We start from the raw sequence: 16,028 nt of genomic DNA, 5'->3' as shown, positions 1-16,028 counted from the left end.
CGAAAAATCAACATGCTCAAAACCTGACCAGGGCAACAAAAATCAATCCGTGTTGGTTCTTGATGCCCTTCAACAACCTCCGAACAAAACAGAATTCCTGACTGCACACTCATAAGTAGGGCTGTCTTTCGAGCAGGAGCTTCTCTGCATATTAGGCCTTGCCCCCCTGATGTAGCCAATCCTCCTGGAGCTTACAGTACGCCCTTTACTAAGAGCCCTCTAAGCTCTTGGAGGATTGGCTACATCAGGGGTGTGTGGCCTAATATGCAGAGTTGCTCCTGTTAGGAAAAGAACCCTGCAAGTCATAAGTATTTGGTTAAACAAGAGTCACCGTGATTTTTACAGTTTTTGGTTGCAAGGAACTTTCCCTTCATTGACTCCTCTGCCAAAGAACTCCTTGAAACAGACTCCCAGAGGGCTAAAAAAGATGCCTAATCACATCCTAAGATTTTACAGCCTGCTCATGTGGATCCCCACTGCTACCCCACCATCAACTAAAGATTACTATTTTCGGCACACAAAGGGCTAATTTTGAAGACGTTCCAGTTATTTTATTGCTGTCTTTTTATGGTACAATATCTGGGTGCGTTTTCCCAGGATCCCAGTTTCTCTGGACAGCAAAAGTACAGTCTTGGGTCTTAAATGTCCTCCCCTTTGCCTCTGGGAAACAGGAAGGGGTATTCTCTCACTGAGATCTGCTCCTCAAACTGCAAAAATCAACTGAAGGGTTAGAAAAGAGAGCAGTTCCAAAACTGAGAGCAACTGGACCAATCTGTTGATCTCTAGTCATAATATTTATCACATGTTCTGCCCTGTCTCCTTCCCTTCCACCCCCCCAATCCCATCTCAGTTCTAGTAACTCAACATTGTGGAGAAAACAAGAATCGAGATCATTTTTCAGACCCTTTTCTTTTTTTTTGCAGTGTTCTATGTGCCAAAATGTTAAACTTAGAAATGATAAATGGGGCTATTTGTAGAAAGTCTCTTTTGCTGTCCAAGACTGTAAACCAAATAGATTATACTGAGTTGCTACTGATCAGTGGCCTTGAAGCCTCAATCCTTCTGAGAGTGAGTGTTGGGCAAAAGCTCATAAGCCTCAAACCCTCACAAGCTTCCCTCTGAATCGGCTCAGGGCCTCCCTCTGAATCGGCTCAGGGGCTGCCTCTGAATCGGCTCAGGGTTTCTACACCTCTTCCAGCAGAAAAATGACCAGCTTGAGTTGGAGTAGCACATGTGGAAGAAGAGGCTCAGTGGCAGAGCATGGTTCAATCCCCACCATCTCCAGTGAGAAGGATCAGGTAGTAAGTGATTTGAAAGACCTCTACCTGAGACCCTGGAGAACTACTGCCAGACAGAGGACTTAAGGCTGAGCCTGAAAGACCAAGGGACTGACCGAGATTAAGCCTCATACAGCATACCCTGCAGTTGTGGACAGGTTTACATCAGGACCACACAACGTAGCATCCAGACAGGAATACAAGAACATGAAGGCCGCTGCAGACTTGGTCAACCTGAAAAATCAGCAGTGGCTGAATGTAGCCTAACTCAAACAGGACGCAGGGTCTTATTCCAAGACACTGTAATGCCAGACAACATATCCAATTACCATGTCAGATTACACAACGAAGCCACTGAAATCCATAAACAAAAACACAATTTCAACAGGAAGGAAGAGAGTTTAAAAAAAAAATAGGGCATGGCTTCAAGTCCCAAAAAACACAAAATGCTCTACATCTCACAACAGCGCTACAGATAAGATTAGAATTTCAATCACCAATCCATATACAAAAGAACTCCCTCAGGTAAGCTCCTCCATCAGCATGTCACAACCTGGGAAGCTTCTACAAGATAATGACTCAGCCCTACCCCACCTGCCTCAGTAGATATAAATTACCTGCCTACTATTTTCTTCTCACTTTGACCCAGAGAGAACTCCAGTTTTTCTGGGCTATACCTCTGAAGATGTCAGTCACAGTTGCTGGTGAAACGTCAGGTCTCTCAATGCTAAGTCCATGGCCGTACAGCCCAGAAAATCTAAAACAACTAATAATATATACCATGGATGGCATTTTCAGTTGGGCATACTCAACATATCAATGCAGCTATAGGTCCAAAGAATACAGAGGAAGGCAATGGCAAATCACCTTTTAACATCTCTTGCCTTGAAAACCCTTGGGTCACTGTAGGTTGGGTCCAACTTGATGGCACTTCACACGCTCACACACACACACACACACACCAGTCTTTGCTTTGAGTTCTTCCTCACCGTGTATGGACTAAGCAAGGCTTAATTGAAAACAGTGATATAGAACTAATTAAAAATAACTGCAGTGCAGCACTGTTGAAATTAGAATCCATAACAATCACTCATATTCGTTCAATTAAGCTATCTGGTTAGCGAGGTTAAAAGTCATTTTCAAATGAACATTACATTCATCTGAACTGAACTCTTTAAAAAAAAACAGTCCTTTCATGTTATACTTTCCACTTTGCCCTTAATCCATCACCACTGTCCTCATTCTCGAGTTATCATTTTTAAATGTTGAGACTTGAAGAGCCACCTACAAAAGGTGAAATCCTATCCAATTGCCACGTCTCCTAATCTCTCCCCAAAGCATCGTCCTCAATCGACATCCCCGCCCTTTGAAGGCTCTGGTTGCCATCTCCATCCAAGTACAAAAGGAATCATGGTACATAAGAAGATAAGAGAAGCCATGTTCGGTCAGGCCAGTGGCTCATCCAGCCCACCACTCTGTGTCACACATTGGCCAAAGCATGAGTGCCACCAGTGGAGCCAGAACTCCAGAAACTCACCCACTGTTGCCCCTTCTAAGCACCAAGAATACAGAGCATCACTTGCCCCAGACAGAGTTCCATCAATACCTTGTGGCTAATAGCCACCGATGGACCTCTGCTCCATACGTTTATCAAATCCCCTCTTGAAACTGGCTAGGATCGTAGCCGCCACCACTTCCTGCAGCACTGAATTCCACATGTTAATTGCCCTTTGAGTTAATAAATACTTTGAGCGGAGAGAGAGAGAGAGAGTCAGCATTGCAAAGGGAGGCAGGATCTTCTAAGATCTGATGCGGACAGGCCAGACACATCAACGACAGAGCTGCCAAGAGTCTGAGAGACACTGAGCTGGCTATGCGAACGATGCCCTATGAAGCCTGGGGGCCGAATCAGACCCCCGGAGGGCTCCTATCAGGCCCCTGAGCAACTGGCTGTCATCTGCTTCCTTCTCCCTCTTTTTTGCTTCCTTCTGCATAACAGCTTGCTTTTCAAGGCTTTCTCAATTCACAGGAACTACATAGCAAAGCCTCTATTTCAGGGGTGTCAAACATGGGGCCCGGGGGCTGAATCAGGCCCCCCAGAGGGCTCCTATTAGGCCCCCGAGCAACTGGCTGTCATCTGCTTCCTTCTCCCTCTTTCTTGCTTCCTTTTGCATCACAGCTTGCTTTGCAAGGCTTGCTCAATTGCACAGGAGCTACAGAGCAAAACCTCTGTTTTCTCTATTAGCTGAGGCTTCTCTGAGGCAGAGCTTGTTTTTCCAGGCACTCTCAATCACACAGCAGAGCTACTGAGCCAAGCCTCTCTTTCATCTATTGGCTATTTCCTTCTGTTCCTCATTCCTCCTTCTATTGACTATTTCCTTCCCCGGGGGAAATAGCCGGAGCTTCCTGTGCCCAGTTCCCTGGATCCCATGGGAGAAATACAAAGAAAGCACCTTTAAAACCAACGAGTGCTAACATTTTAAGCATGTTTTACATTTTTTGGGTTTTTTTAATTGTGTTTGTTCGTGTCCTGTATAAAGTTTCTATCTCTGCTACCTAATCTTAAATAGGTACACATATGGCCCGGCCCAACAAGGTCTCATTTATGTCAGATCCAGCCCTCATGAGTTCGACGCCCCTGCTTTATTTTCTCCTTTGGCTGAGGCTCTTCCCTTGGGGAGGAAGAGGGGGGAGGCAGACCTTGCTTTGCCAGGCTCTCTCAATCGCACAGCAGAGCTACTGAGCCAAGACTCTCTTCTTTCTATTGGCTGAGGCTTGTGGTCCCTCGGGGAAGGGAGGAAAGCGCCAGAGCTTCCTTTGTCCAGTTCCCTGGATCCCATGGGAGAAATACACAGAAAGCATCTTGAAGACCGACGAGTGCTAACGTTTTAAGCACGTTTTAAGTTTTTGGGGTTTTTTTAAAAAAAATTTTTTAATTGTGTCTGTGTCCTTTATAAAGTTTATATCTCTGCTACCTAATCTTAAGTAGGTACACCCACGGCCCGGCCCAGCAAGGTCTCTTTTATGTCAGATCCAGCCCTCAAAACGAATGAGTTTGACACCCCTGGACTACCACTTTGGGCACCATTTCTAAATCGGCATGTGTGGATTTAGACCAAGGAAGGGCTGCTGGTGCCGTCTCACGCTCCAGGCAAGCAGTCTATTAAAGCAGAGCATCCATCGCTGCAAAAAACGACTGGTGTTTGATTCACTGTGCCAGGTGCAGCCACTGAAAAATGTTCCCCATCTAGCCAAGGTTTGTAAACTGCCTGGTGCCAATTTCCTTTCCCACTGAAAAGCAACGCAGTCACGCTCCAGCTAGCTGAAGATATTGGCGGTCTGCTCCTAAACAGCGTTAAAGCCTTCTAAATCCATTGAATTTGGTGCGTCTAAAAGGAAGGCGGTTCTGCTTAGGATTGCAGTGTAGGACGGCAGTCTTTCTATTTTATTCACAAAACGTGCACGCTGCCTTTCTTGCCCTTACAGGGGGTCACCAAGACAGCTAACAATTCAGAACATACAGGATAAAACCACCTTTCAAAAAAAACCCCAATCCTAAATGAAGCCCCATGGCGCAGAGTAAAGCTCTTCTCAGTGGGGCTTCCCTCTAATTTCACACTATCTGCCCTGGGGCCGCAGCAAGCATCAGAAATAGCCAATAGAAGAAAGAGAGGCTTGGCTCAGTAGCTCTGCTGTGTGATTGAGAGAGCATGGAAAAAGAACCTTTTCGGGTAGCAAACAGAAGCGGGTTTTTAGAGGTTTCTGTTTGCCCCGCGGAAAAGCCGATGCTAGCTGCAGCCCCGGGGCAGACAGTGTGAAATTAGAGGGAAGTCCCGCTGGGAAGAGGAGCTTGAGAGTGGCATAAGGTGAGTGGGAAATCAGTCACAGAGAGAGAGAGAGAGAGAGAGAGAGAGTTTTTCCCACTAGCCTTATGCCGCTCTCACTCTCCTCCACGGGGCTTCCTTCGGATTTCACCCTATCTGCTCCAGGGCTGCAACTCGCTCTGCCTCTTTCGCGCAGCAAACAAGATCCTCTAAAAACCAGTTTCTGTTTGCCATGTGAAAAAGCCGACGCTAGCTGCAGCCCCGGGGCAGATAGTGTGAAATTGGAGGGAAGCCTCGCTGGGAAGAGGCACTTGAGAGCAGTGTAAGGTGAGTGGGAAATCAGTCACAGAGAGAGAGAGAGAGAGAGAGAGCTATTTCCCACTATCCTTCTGTTGCTCTCACTCTCTTCTCCGCGGGGCTCCCTTTGGATTTCACACTATCTGCTCCGGGGCTGCAACTCTCTCCACCTCTTTCATGCAGCAAACAAAGATCCTCTAAAAACCAGCTTCTGTTTGCCGTGCAAAAAAGGCAAAGCGAGTTGCAGCCCCGGGGCAGACAGTGTGAAATCCGAAGGAAGCCCCACTGAGGAGTGTGAGATAAGGCTAGCGGGAAATCGACTGGTTGGGGGGGGGGAGGGAGGAACACAACTCGTTTTAACAGGGGGAGAAATCACACACTGTAGGGGAAAAAATCTGTTACTACAAAGGAAGTGTCCTCACTTCAAAAAACCACTTGGTTAAAACACAAAAGAACAGACAAGCAGGCCTTTTTTTTTGCAGCAGGGACTCCTTTGCATATTAGGCCACACACCCCTGATATAGCCATTCCTCCTGGATTACAGTAGCCAGCCAGCCAGCCACCAGCTTTGCCACGCCCCCAGCAGCCCTCAGGAACCCCTGGAGAAGCCCGCACCACCCTTTCTCCACTTCTTATGTGATTTTGGGCAGTGGGTAGCTTTCTGGCCTTTTGACTGGGGCGGGTGGCCCAGGAGAGCCCCAGGTGAGCGACGTGTGCTTGGGTTGGCTGGATCTCAGGCCTCGCTCACCCGGGGTTCCCCTTTCTTGCATTGGGTTTCTTTTGGCTGGTGGGGGGGGGGGGGTGTTAGGGTTTTGAGATACCTTTAGCAGAGTTGTGTGGAGAGAACCACAAAAACAAGCCAGGCAGACGTTTTAGCTTAAGAAGAAAGTAGTTTACTTTTACTATGAGGAAAAGGTTACTGGGATTTCTAGAAAACAAATAAGGACTCAATATCCTTTCTAGCTTCTAAGCTACATCTCGACTCTATGGAGTCCAAACTCTAACTGCATGGAGATCTGAGGGCTTTACACAAAGGGCAATAAAAACTGACCAAATGGTTTCCCCCAGACCACCTCCCAAATATATGGATTAGCCTATTAGGGCCTTGCTTCAATGGTCACTATACATATTGACGCCTAGCCTGAGCGGGAAGTACGTGCAAATATTCTCATTGGCTATACCTCTCACTGGCTAAACATCAGCATGCATATACATTCATTTAATTAACTCATGACAACAGGAAGTGAAATTGCAATAGAAACCCAACAGGGGGGACATATGCTAATGAGCTCCACCACCTATTTCTTTACAAAATGACCCCTGCTTACAGGGCTCTTAGCACAAGGCCGACTGTAAGCTCCAGGAGGACTGGCTACTAGGGTTGCCAATCCCCAGATGAGGGCAGGGGATCCCCCGGTTTGGAGGGCCTCCCCCCGCTTCTGGGTCATCAGAAAGCGGGGGAAGGGGAGAGAAATGTCTGCTGGAAACTCTATTATTCCCTATGGAGACTTATTCCCATAGGAAATAATGGAGAATTGATCTGCAGGTATCTGGGGCTCGGGGGGGGGCTGTTTTTTTTTTAGATAGAGGCACCAAATTTTCAGTGTAGCATCTAGTGCCTCTCCCCAAAATACCCCCCAAGTTTCAAAAAGATTGGACCAGGAGGTCCAGTTCTATGAGCCCCAGAAGGTGTGCCCTATGGAAGGAAGTCATTTAAAAGGTATGCAGTCCCTTTAAATGTAATGTCCAGAACTCCCTTTGGAGTTCAATTATGCTTGTCACACTCTTACCCCTGGCTCCACCCCCAAAGTCTCCTGGCTCCACCCCCAAAGTCCCCAGATAGTTCTTGAATTGGACTTGGCAAGCCTATTGGCTACATCAGGGGAGTGCAGTCTAATATGCAAAGCAGTTCCTGCGACAAAAAGCCCTGGCAATAGCAAACCACCTCTGGTTGTCACTTTTCTTGAAATCCCAGTGGGGTCACCATGAATCAGCTGCAACTTGCCAGTACTTCAGCCACACGCACACACACGTTGTCCCTTGGCCAGATGTTGCCACTGCTGACCTTGTCACTTGCCCATATGGGGTTGAAACAGAAATGTTTAGAGCAGGGATGTCAAACTCATTTGTTAGGAGGGCCGGATCTGACATAAACAAGACCTTGCTGGGCCGGGCCATGTTGGGTCAGGCCATGTGTGTACCTCTTTAAGATTAGGTAGCAGAGATATAAATTTTATAAAGGACACAGACAACCACACACACACACACACACACACACATATATATATATATATATATATATATATATATATATATATATATATATATATATTTAAAAAACTTAAAACCTGCTTAAAACGTTAGCACTCATTGGTCTTAAAGGTGCTTTCTTTGTAGTTCTCCCATGGGATCCAGGGAACTGGGCATAAGAAGCTCTGGCTCTTTCCTTCCTTCCCCAGGGGATTGGGGGAGCAAAGAGCCTCAGCCAGTAGAAGGAAGAGAGGCTTGGCTCAGCAGCTCTGCTGTGCAACTGAGAGAACCTGGCAAAGCAAGCTCTCCCTCCCTCCCTCCCTCCCCAAGGAAAGAGCCTCAGCCAATGGAGAAAACAGAGGTTTTGCTCTGTAGGTCCTGTGCTATTGAGCAAGCCAGGCAAAGCAAACTGTGATGCAGAAGGAAGCAAGAGAGAGGGAGAAGGAAGCAGATGACAGCCAGTTGCTTGGGGGCCTGATAGGAGCCCTCGGGGGCCTGATTCGGCCCCTGAACTGCATGTTTGACACCCCTGGTTTAGAGGCTTTGCTTCCTGAACTGTTTCAAGATAGGGATGCCAGACCCTCTGCAGGGGCAGGGATCCCCCACTTTTGCGCTCCACCTCTCCACCACGGCTGGCTGGGGTGGAATTACCCTCCAAACAGAGAAGTGACACAGGCACATCCGGGAGCGATGCTCTAGTTTTGGGGCAAAACTCTATGGTAGAAGCTAATTCTACCATAGAGTTGTCCCAAAAACCAGAGCGCCCTCACATCATCAGCACTGGCTACCAATTGAGTACCGAATCCATTTCAAGGTTTCAGTTTTAACTTTCAAAGCCTTACACAGCCTGGGACTGACATCTACGGGAACGCCTCTCCTCATAAATGCCCTGGAGAACACTACGATCTGGCACTCAACATCTGTTGACCGTCGCTGGCCTGAAGGATGTCAGACTAGCCTCGACCAGGGCTAGAGCCTTTTCAGTCTTGGCCCCAGCCGGGTGGAATCAGCTCCCCTCAGAGATCTGGGCCCTTACTGAATTGTTACCTTTTCGTAGGGCCTGTAAGACGGAGCTATTCCACCAGACATTTGGTTGAGGTAGCAGGTGTCCTATTCCGTCAGCTGACCCTATGCTGCGATACCACCCCTGCTGAAATACTAACTTGTTTCGCACTCACCCTTATGCCGCTCTCAAGTCCGTCTCCTCAGCGCATCATCCTTCCAATCTCCCACTATTTGCGCAAGGGCTGCAGGAAACATTGCGGTTTTCATGCAGCAAACAGAAACCGCTAAAAACCAGCTTCCATTTGCTGCGCGAAACCGCAAGATTTGCTGCAGCCCCAATGCAAATAGTGGGAAACTGGGAGGACACCGCGTTGAGAAGACAGATGTGAGAGCGGCGTAAGGTGAGTGCGAAATCGGCCACTGATTTTATACTATCTGTTCAGTATATTATGATGTGCCCAACCGAGCCACCAAATTGTACCGTTTACTTTTATTGGTTTTAATTGCTGTTTTAAAAGGTAGAGATAGTCCCCTGTGTAAGCACCAGTCATTTCTGACTCTGTGGTGATGTTGCTTTCACAACATTTTCATGGCAGACTTTTTATGAGGTGGTTTGCCATGGCCTTCCCCAGTCATCTACACTTCCCCCCCCCCCAGCAAGCTGGGTACTCATTTTACTGACCTCGGAAGGATGGAAGGCTGAGTCAACCTCGAGCCAGCTACCTGAACCCAGCTTCCGCTGGGATCGAACTCAGGCCATGAGCAGAGCTTAGGACTGCAGTACTGCAGCTTTACCACTCTGCGCCACGGGGCTCTTAACTGCTGTTTTACTGTTTCAAAATGCTGTTATCCAACCCAAGCCCATCTGGGAAAGGACAGAATATAATAGATCTAGAGGTTAAGAACATGAGAGAAGCCATGTTGGATCAGGCCATTGGCCCATCCAGTCCAACACTCTGTGTCACACAGTGCCCAAAAAGCCCAGGTGCCATCAGGAGGTCTGTCAGTGGGGCCAGGACACCAGAAGCTCTCCCACTGTGCCCCCCAAGCACCAAGAATACAGAGCATCACTGCCCCTGACAGAGAGTTCCATCAATACGCTGTGCCTAATAGCCGCTGATGGACCTCTGCTCCAGATGTTTATCAATCAATCAATCAATATTTATTTCAGTCAAAGACCAGAAAGCAATAAAGGAAGACAAGAAGACAACTCATAAGAGTACAGTTGATGAAATCAAGGCTCTGTCAAATATTTCCTCTTACGAATTACCATGTAACAAAATTTTGCTACCGCCTGAGTCACTGAGCTCTGTGCACCTTCCAATAAAAATTTCTAAAGTACCTCAGTTCTAAAATTTATATAAAACTCCAAGGGTTTGAATTTAGATAAAAGTGGAGTTATAAGACACAATCTTTCCTCTTGATAAAGTTCCCAGTGGAGAAGGATGTGTGAGACCGCTTCAACTACTTTTTCTGAATAAATACAACACCATTTCCACATTGGTAGATGGGAGAACCTACCGGCTAATACTGCAGATGGAAAAACGTCGAGGCGAGCCCTTGAGAAAGCCCATCTATGTCTCGCATATGTTATATTCGACAGATAAGGGGCAAATGTCTAATCTGGCCAGGATTTTAACCTGGAATAATTGCAGGGAGCAGTGCTTTATCATTTTGGAGTTCAATGTCGCTCTTTTTATCCAGTCCCCTTTTGCAAGCTATGCAAGCAGAATTTGCACGGGGGGGGGGGGGGGGGGGGAGCATCTAAAGGTATAGCATCAGACAGACAGGCAGGCAGACAGAAACACACACACAGAGCATAGTTCTCTACAGCAGCTGCCTTGAAATATGTTTCTGATCTGTTCTTATGAACACTTTTTAGACTTCGCCCGCGGTTTATAATCTAAAGGCTCAACTTCACCTCGCGGTTTCTTCTGTTAATGTCTTTTTTCCATTTGCAAATGCAGCCTCTGGGATCTCTTTACCGAAAAGGAGAAACAGGATGTACGGGGGGGGGGGGGGGGGGGGCGGATTTAATCTTGGAAAAATCCACCACCAGCTGCTTTTACTTCTGCTGGGGAGAACTAATGGGTATCTGTTGCCTATCTCCCCCCCCCCCCCATGCACAGGGGTAAAAGCTGCACAGAGAGGAAGGGTTAAAGTTCCCATCTCCCCCCACCCTTCTCTCTTAATAAAGCAACCTCCCACAATGGATTTATAAAAGGGGGGGCAGTGTCCCCTCTAAGCTAGCGAGAGCTTGCTCACAGATTTTTAGCCTCCAGTTCACACCTTTTTATCTTAGCTCAGGAAGGATGACCCCAGAGCACACTTAATTTACGCAGTAGCTCACCACTTTCACGCCAGTAGCTCACAACTTTAATACCAGTAGCCAGGGCCTTTTTTTTTTGTAGAAAAGGCCCAGCAGGAACTCATTTGCCTATTAGGCCACCCCCCCTGATGTCACCATTGTTTCGCACAGGGCTTTTTGTAGAAAAAGCCTATCAGGAACTCATTTGCATATCAGGCCACACACCCCTGACACCAAGCCAGCCGGAACTGCGTTCCTGGGTGTTTCTGCTCAAAAAAAGCCCTGTCAGTAGCTCACAAAGTAGAATTTTCGCTCATAAGACTCCTCAGTTTAGAGGGAAAATTGGTCACAGGCTGTTCTTTTTTTACAGTGTGCACGTTACAAAGGCAACATGCATAAAGTTTGTACACATGGAGGTTCCTGAAACGGTTACGAGGCACACAGGTCACTGGTCTGGGCTAGCAGGAGTGACCCCGCTCTCCACCCACTCTGGTACATACATTTGCCGTACAAATTTGCAACATGTGCCTGGTCTTATCATCATCCCAGCTATAGAAAATGAACAAATATTGAGAGGCAAGATGCAAACATCTTGGTAATATTTAAAGAAGAAGAGATAAGGGGATAAGCGAAGCATTCTGAACTTTTAAAAAAAAAAAACTTTAAAATTACCACCAACAAAACCCAAAGCACACAAAAATCACATCCCATAAAACAGAAGTGCTTACTACTATCCTTAAAAGAAGCCTTTGAGTCAGATGATATTTTACGAGCTGCCAAAGGAGATCATTTTCAAATGTGCTGGCACTTTTTTTTCTACGACAAACAGCTCAAAAAGCTCATTTGTATGTCCCCATTAGTCCCGACCTGACGGGATGCCATTTCTGCGCTCGAGACAATTAAAATCGTCTGACGGGTGCACATTTTGTCGAGCGTCGCACTTCTCCGCCAGCGCGCGCCTGCGGAGAAATAGGCCACACTTTCCAAACCATCTCTTACACTGTCAGTTTGACAGAAACAGGTCTGAGCGGAGGTAAGTAACCTCTGGCACATACATGGCAAGCAGCAGAGTGCTAGGTTATTTGGCTTGGAGCACAGAGAGCGTTGCCAGATCCCCCGGCCACTGGCAGCGAATGGCGGGAATAGGGTTCCCAGATCTAGGTTGGGAAACTTCTAGAGATTATTATTATTATCATTATTATTCTGTTTATTTATATTCTGCCCATTCCCCATAGGGGCTCAGAGCAGAGCACAACATGGATAATAAAATCACAACAAAATCAATGTAACAATAAAACAGCATAACAGTAAAAAAACGATTACAATGTTCAGTCCAACAGAACAGTTTAACAGGACCAGGATGGTATGACAATAGGAAAGGTCCCCTGTGCAAGCACCAGTCATTTCCGACTCTGGGTGACGTTGCTTTCACGTCTTCACCGCAGACTTTTTACGGGGTGGTTTGCCATTGCCTTCCCCAGTCATCTACACTTTCCCCCCAGCAAGCTGGGAACTCATTTTACCGACCTCGGAAGGATGGAAGGCTGAGTCAACCTCGAGCTGGCTACCTGAAAACCCAGCTACTGCCACGATCGAACTCAGGTCATGAGCAGAACTTAGGACTGCAGTCTCTCTCTCGGCTTGACTTCGCGAACGAAGATTTAAGAAAGGTGCAGTAGTCCACGTCTGCTGCAGGCTTGCTGGTGGCTGACAAGACCAATGTGGGACAGGCAGGTCCGGCCACAGTGGCTGCAGGGAAAAGTCTGATTTGGGGTTGGTGCTGTAGCAGTGCGATTCTTCCTCAGTCTCCTTTTGTCCTCAAGACCAGCTATGCGTGCGTTCTCAAAAGAAGAGACAGCCTGGTGGACGGTGTGCCTCCATGCTTTGCGATCTGAGGCTAGGTCAGACCACTGGTGATGGTTGAAGGACTGCAGTACTGCAGCTTTAACACTCTGCACCAAGGGGCTCTTATTGGTATGACAATACAATGCAGCAAAACAGCGCAGTAGGATACTACAGTAGGGGAGGCCAACTGATCTAGTGAATAGATGCCTGCCGCCTCACCCCAAAACCTGGCGGAACAGCTCCATTTTACAGGCCCTACGAAAGGCTAACAAGCCAGGTAGGGCCTAGACCGCCACAGGGAGCTGATTCCAGCAGGTTGGGGCCAATAAGAAAGACTTGGCCCTGGTAGAGGCAAGACGGGCATCTCTTGGGCTGGGGACAGTCAGAAGATCTTGGGAGGCCGACCTCCGGGGCATATACGGGAAGAGACGGTCCCGCAGGTTTGTTGGTCCCAGACCGCATAAGGCTTTAAAAGTCAGAACTAACACCTTGAAACAGATCCGGTACTCTATAGGCAGATCTGGAGGGGATGGAGCCTGGGGGAGGACAGAGGCTTCAGCGGGGTGCAATGCCACAGAGCCCACTCTCCAAATTTGGGGAGGGGGCACTGTAGTCTGGAGACAAGCTGTAATTCTGGGGGATCCCTAGGCCCCACCCGGAGTCTGGCATCCCTAAGAACAGGGCATGGTAACCCAGCTGAGCCTGAAAATAAGATTGCCTTTTCAACCTTCGTGAGGAACCCTGGCTTTTCAGGACTTTTCTCCTTCCTTTTCATAAAGTAATCACATTATAGTGTGACCGAGACCACATCTAACAAGGCCGCACTAACCTTTGAGAGCCAGTTTAGCGCAGTGGTTAAGAACGTGGACTCTAATCTGGGAGCACCAGGTTAGATTCCCTAGTTCCCCACATGCACCTGCTCAGTGACTCTGGATCAGTCACAGTTCTCTCAGAGCTGTTCTCTCAAGAGCAGTTTCTGTCAGAGCTCTCTCAGCCTCACCTGCCTCCCAGGGTGTCTGTTGTGGGGAGAGGAAGGGAAGGAGATTTTAAGCTGCTCTGAGACGCTGAGCGAAGGGAGGGGAGTATAAATCCAATCTCTTCTTCTTCTTTTAATTGTACAGGATTTTACATACGCATAGTACAGTTTTAAATTTCCATCATCCCAAACATATCCTTTTTTCTCACTGAAATAAAGCTGAGTACACTTATCAACATGTGAGGGGATCTAGATGATGAAGAAGATGATACTGGATTTATATCCCGCCCTCCACTCCGAATCCCAGAGCGACTCACAATCTCCTTTATCTTCCTCCCCCACAACAGACACCCTGTGAGGTGGGTGGGGCTGGAGAGGGCTCTCACAGCAGCTGCCCTTTCAAGGACAACCTCTGCCAGAGCTATGGCTGACCCGAGGCCGTTCCAGCAGCTGCAGGTGGAGGAGTGGAGAATCAAACCCGGTTCTCCCAGATAAGAGTCCGCACACTTCACCACTACACCAAACTGGTTCTCAAAGACTGAGACATCCAAGTCGTTTGCAATGAATCCCGCACAGAGATACTTCATTCTGAGCCCACTGACTTCCAATGACTTAAAAGGATATGCGTCTGCCAGGGAAGTGCTCCGTAAGCTTGACCAAGGGCTAGATCTCAGTGAGACTCATCAGGTATGCCAACTGCGGGGCTGGCACTGGAGTGTCTGGCACCCTAGGCAAGGCTAACTTTGGGGGGGCCCCTCTGCATTGATCATGTCACAAAGTAACAAGGGGGGAACCCAATTTGGTACCCCCCAGAACACGGTCCCCAACCTTTTTGGCACCAGGGACCGGTTTTGTGGAAGACATGGGGGTGGGGGGCGCGCGGTGGTTTCAGGATGATACAATTGTGCACTTTATCTTGGTGTGGTGGTGAAGTGTGCGTACTCTTATCTGGGAGAGCCAGGTTTGATTCCCCACTCCTCCACTTGCACCTGCTGGAATGGCCTTGGGTCAGCCAGAGCTCTGGCAGAGGCTGTCCTTGAAAGGGCAGCTTCTGGGAGAGCTCTCTCAGCCCCACCCACCTCACAGGGTGTCTGTTGTGGGGGAGGAAGGGAAAGAAGATTGTGAGCCGCTCTGAGACTCTTCGGAATGGAGGGCAGGATATAAAGCCAATATCTTCATCTACCTCACAGGGTGTCTGTTGTGGGGGAGGAAGGTAAAGGAGATTGTGAGCCCCTCTGAGACTCTTCGGAGTGGAGGGCGGGATATAAATCCAATATCTTCATCTACCTCACAGGGTGTCTGTTGTGGGGGAGGAAGGTAAAGGAGATTGTGAGCAACTCTGAGACTCTTCGGAGTCGAGGGCGGGATATAAATCCAATATCTTCATCTACCTCACAGGGTGTTTGTTGTGGGGGAGGAAGGTAAAGGAAATTGTGAGCCGCACTGAGACTCTTCGGAGTCGAGGGTGGGATATCAATCCAGTATCTTCATCTACCTCACAGAGTGTCTGTTGTGGGGGAGGGGGAGGTAAAGGAGATTGTGAGCCGCTCTGAGACTCTTTGGAGTCGAGGGCAGGATATAAATCCAATATCTTCATCCACCTCACAGACCTGACCAACAGTCCTCAAAACGGTGCCCATAGGCAAGGGTGGAATTCTAGCAGGAGCTCCTTTGCATATTAGGCCACACAGCCCTGATGTGGCCAATCCTCCAAGAGCTTACAAGGCTAGAATTCCACCCCTGCCCGTAGGTGCCATGGTGCCTGCAGACAGACATCTTTCCTGGTGTCCCCCACGTGTTTTGAGAAAGCATGTGGGGCTTATTCCATTTTGATTGCAGCTATCCTGCCCAGTAAGGACAAGTTGAGTTTATTCAAAAACAATTATGAAAAACTGGTGTAAGATGGACAAAGATTTGATGAAATGGAATAAACTCAACTTGTCCTTACTGGGCAGGATAGCTGCAATCAAAATGAATATTTTGCCAAGGATAATGTATTTGTTTCAAACCATCCCGATTGTAAAAGAAGCAAAACAATTTAACAAATGGCAAAGGAAAATCTCTGATTTCATTTGGGCCGGAAAGAAACCAAGGATAAAGATGAAGATCTTAACGGATGCCAAAGAGAGAGGAGGTTTCCAACTTCCCGATCTAAGATTGTATCACGATGCAGTTTGTTTGACATGGATAAAAGATTGGATAATGCTGTTAGACAAAAAACCTTTATGGTTAGAAGCTCATGGAAA

This window comes from Heteronotia binoei, chromosome 9 (assembly GCF_032191835.1).
Source record: "Heteronotia binoei isolate CCM8104 ecotype False Entrance Well chromosome 9, APGP_CSIRO_Hbin_v1, whole genome shotgun sequence".
Classification (NCBI taxonomy): Eukaryota; Metazoa; Chordata; class Lepidosauria; order Squamata; family Gekkonidae; genus Heteronotia; species Heteronotia binoei.
This window is presented reverse-complemented; position numbering follows the sequence as displayed.